Source organism: Micromys minutus (assembly GCF_963924665.1).
Source record: "Micromys minutus genome assembly, chromosome: 4".
Taxonomy (NCBI): domain Eukaryota; kingdom Metazoa; phylum Chordata; class Mammalia; order Rodentia; family Muridae; genus Micromys; species Micromys minutus.
In genome coordinates this window covers 65,615,610-65,620,292 of record NC_137973.1, presented here as the reverse complement: position 1 = coordinate 65,620,292, position 4,683 = coordinate 65,615,610, and the positions used below count along the sequence as shown (strand labels likewise).

General features: G+C 44.2%; 1 pseudogene across 1 annotated transcript; it reads right to left on the bottom strand.

Annotated features, from left to right (window-relative positions):
• Window positions 1-2,468: 2,468 nt before the first annotated feature.
• LOC308420125 (serine/threonine-protein kinase PLK1-like) lies at window positions 2,469-3,560 on the bottom strand (annotated as a pseudogene). Its single transcript has one exon. The product of its transcript is annotated as a serine/threonine-protein kinase PLK1-like (transcript).
• Window positions 3,561-4,683: the final 1,123 nt, after the last annotated feature.

The following is a 4,683-nucleotide window of genomic DNA, read 5'->3' as shown; positions in this document are numbered from 1 at the left end:
CAACCGGCAGTACACAGGCCTTCTGTTCACAATGCATGTCCAGCAGGTCATCCCTCCAAAGAACTTTTGCTGAACAGTAAAACGGCCCAATAAAATAAATAGATATAGTTTCACCAACAGGAATGACATCAATAAAAATGTATTTGTATATCACATGGTCCAGAGAATGACCCCAAAGAAGTACCTTTGTGGTATAGGAGCTAGAAAAGCCTGAGGCTCCGTGTTAGTGAAGGAGAAAGGTTGTGGCCCTAATGATTCCAGATCACAGCAGTAACTATGCAGTCAACTGTAACCACCGGGCTGGGAGTGTCTCTGGCTCCTGAGGAACACTTACCAGAAGGTGACCAGAACAGTGCAGGGACAGAGAGGGAATTGGAGAGATTCCCTGAGGCAAGATGCAACAAAACCAGCCCTATTGCAAGTCAAGATTCCCAGCCAATGGCATATAAGCACCCTGGGTTTTCAAACCCTGTGCAGGGAGAAATGAAGGCAGGTAGCAATAGTGAGACAAAATTTGTGGGCCAACAAAAATCAAGATGCCATGAATCCTCCTCACCAAAGAAGCCTGGCTAGAGTAGCAGTGGAAGGACAAGGAAGTCAAGATGAGATACAAGGTCACAGCCACCTCAAGGCCAGTACCTACCACTGCAACCTCATTTTCACACACAGTTGCTGAGGGAAACCCAACCACGAGTGGCAAAGAGAAATGCAGATCTGTCCGCTGAGAAAGCCATCATCCCCAGGAGAGGCGGAGTAGGGTGGGTCCCAGTAAAGAATGCTGCAGACTGTCATCAGACACCTTAGTGGTATAGCAAGGAGAGATTAATACACAGTTCCAGTGATAAGAAAGAAACAATGAGTTAGGGAGTTGGCTGGATGGGCTGCCAAGTCTGACAAGTTTAATCCCCTGGACCTATGTGGTGGAAGGAGAGACCCCTTAGTTGTTCTGTGACCTCTACAAGCATTCAGTGACCTACCCCCAACACATAGACAGACAGACAGACACACAGAGATCTGTATTTAGCATGTAGCTACACATGTTTTCATGAATTCTTCTTCATCTCTCACTTCCCCTGGTCTTCCACTTACTGCAGCATGCATTTCTGAGCAACTTTCATCTTTAGATTTCAGTTGTATCTGGTGCATTGTATTGTTATTACATAGTTCATGTATTTAAATTTCAAATGTTATCCCCTTTCCAGTCTCCCTCTTTTCCCATCCTGCCTCCTCCTGATTCTATGAGGATGCTCTCCCTCCCACCCTCCCACTTCTACCTCAACACCCTGGCATTCCCCTACACTGGGGAAAGGAGCCTTCACAGGACCAAGGGCTTCTCCTCTTATTGATGACAGACAGTGCTATTCTCTGCTAAATATTCAGCTGGATCCATGGGTCCCTTTGGTTGGTGGTTTGGTCCCTGGGAGCTCTGGGGGTCTGGTTGGTTGATATTGTTGTTCTTCCTATGGGGTTGCAAACCCATTCAGCTCCTTCAGTCCTTTCTCTAACTCCTCCATTGGGGTCCCTGTGCTCAGTTTGATGATTGTATTTTATAACGAGCTTCAGTCAATAGCTACAAAAGCACAGAGCATTCGGTAATTTTTTTCTGCCTTCCACAAAATTACTTCATTCAAATTTGAGTTCCTATGTGATGTTCTGTATGATTAGCAATAAAAAGCAATTATTTATTCCTCATATTTACACTACTTATAAACCACTCTTTTAATTAAAGGTTTTTTTCATACATTTTGATCATGTTTTTTTTTTATGCTCTAGTTCCTCGGGTCCTTCTTACCACTTCACACACTTAACTCTATGGTCCACCTGTTTCTGCCTCTAAGGGCTGACACTAAAAGAGTGTCTCTACACTCAGCCTGTAACTTGGCTTTCATTTACCTGCACTTAGGGGAGTCAAATAAGAACTGAAAATTATGTGTTCAGGTAACTGGGTAACATTTTAATATAGTTTCTATGCAATATTTAAAACAACACCAACATTGAAAATATTTGTTTATCTAACATCCAAATTGCATTTTAATTGGCTATATGTGTCTACTCTGGTTTGGCATCTCTAACTTTGTAAATATCATGCCAAATAATGACCACACCGATGCTATACTAGCTCAGATTTAACTCAGTTACTTTAAGGTGTATCATTCTGTAAATTAAGTAAAACCAGAAATTATTGTAAGGGAGTCCTAGAAATTTTTTTGAGAGATGTACATATATTTAATATATATAAGCTAAGAAAAGGGCAGTCCCAAATTCAATAGAAATATTTATACAATTCATAGTGGTATGAGGGCAAGGAAGAGGTTGTAAACCCACACCCAAACATGTACAAAATAACTTACACACAGCAACCCCTTCAAAGGGGGCAGTGCTCCCTCCCCAGCCCCCAGGGCCAGGGACACTGAACAGCAGCCCCAGAGCTAGCAGAGTGAAGGGGCACCAGTCCGAAGGACAGAGACCTAGGAGGCCTTGAGGTGGTTGCAGGCAGAGCGCGAGCTCAGCAGCTTGTCTACCCTGGTGCGGGCATAGCGGAGGGGGCTAGCCAGTTCCTTGCAGCAGCCATATTCCTCCAGAAGACTCAGGCGGTATGTCCAGAAGTCCCTCTTCTCGTTAATGTAGGTCACCGCTGCCATCACGGGGCACAAGATACTGGAAGAAATTAATCTGTACAGCGCCATTGTTGAGGTGCGGGATGATGGCGCTGCGTGTGCGGAACCATGTCCGTAGGTAGGGCAGCCGCGCCAGCTTGTCACTTCCCGGGGTGTGATGTTGGCCCCTGCCTTCAGCAGGTGTTCACTCATGTAATTTCGGAAATAGTTGAGAGTGATCTTCTTCATCAAGGAGTTGGGATGGGAGCTCACAGTGAGTGAGGTAGGACTCCGTGCCATCACCTCTATGTAATGCAGGCTGTCCCTGTCATTGTAGAGGATGAGGCATGTTGAGTCATTAAAGAGCACCCCCACACTGTTGTCACACAGCTGGTACCCAAGGCCATACTTGTCCGAATAGTCTACCCACCTGCTGACCCAGAAGATAGGGATGCAAGCGGGATCCTCACACCAGCCCTCGCTCTGAGGGCTTGGAGGCGTTGACACTGGTCAGCTGGGGTAGCAAGTCACTAAGGTGGCACTGGAGGGCCTCATTTGTCTCCTGAACCGCGGGTTCCTCTTTCTCTCCGGAGGGTCAGGCAGGGGGTTCTCCACGCCTTTATTGACGACTGTGAGAGGCTTCCTGCTGCTGGGGTCCAGGCTGGGAGCTATTGAAAACCTTGGTGGGATGGTGAGGCAGGTAGCAGGGAGCCGGACGGGAATGTAGCCAGAAGTGAAGAACTCTTCATTGAGCAACTCGTGGATGGTGGGGCGGGCTGTGGGGTCTGTCTGAAGCATCTTCTGGATGAGGGAGGCGGTCACTGGGTTGATGTGCTTGGGAATACTGTGTTCATTTTCCTTGATCCGGAGGTAGGTCTCTTTTAGGCATGAGGTCTCAGAAGGTGGCTTGCCCACTAGTACAGCGCCTGGTACACAGAATCTTAGTAAGTGGTAGCTATTCATAGAATTCAAGATCACTGCTAATCCCTGAACAGTTAGCAGGAGCTTCACTATCCCAAGTTTTTTTTTTATATATATTTTAAACAATGGTTAACATTATCCACCTCCTTACTGTAGAAAATTAAAACCAGAAGTCTATATATTGGTAATAACAGAGAACTTGCAAAAGTCCTAATCAGGCAATGATTTTCAAACTGTCTGCCAAGGGCATCAGTATTCCCAGGTGTGTGACTTCTCTGTTCCTGTTCTAGTGGATTACCGCAAGCACAATGACTTCAACCACACAAAGGGATTACCGCCAGTTTCTCAGGAGTCTTGTGGGTCTCCAGCCTCAGTCCAAGCCTGTGTGGGGCAGTTCTCTTTCTCCGATGCTCAGTAGATGAGTGCACATGCAAGTTCATTCAGTGCATCAGAGCCCCATTGCTCACCGGACCAAGGTTTGTTTCCTTGAGTCCTAAGGGAGCTGCCCTTTGTATCTCAACTTCTCTATCCTCTAAGTCAGCAAGAACAAAATGACCCCTCCCTCCTCTATCCAGTCATTCTGGTCTCTTCCCCCTATTACCAGTCCAGCCAACCTATCCGGTTTTGGAAGGCTTGGTGATTGCATTGGGCACACCTGCTCAGTCAGGGCAAGCTCTTGATTTTATAGCCAGCTGCAAAATACCTTAATTGGTGCTTAATTGTAGGCATTCTTGTACTGTGCCTATATGTAGTGACATAACTATCAAATTATTACTAATTATAATGTTAGCAGTGATGACATTCAGGTGGATTTCTAATTGGCACTAGTGAAAAAAATTTTATTGACTGTTATGTATTTATTTGTATTTTAAAATCATTTTTGAGTATTTTTATTTGAACAACTTTATTTTAAAAAACAAAGATTTTTAAATGTACAGATTTTAAGCATTTTTGCATAAAAGTATACAAATACATTTTTGTCAGTACTTGGTTTTTTTAAAGGTTTGATAGTGTGCATTAAGATCTTACTAGTCACAATGAGCATAAAGTACATGTAAAACAAGATGTAACCTGGAATTAGTCAAAGTTTTCTTGGTGTGTAAAGATTAAACATAATGGTTTTTCATTTTCTTTTTCTTTTCTTTTCTTTTCTTTTTTTTTTTTT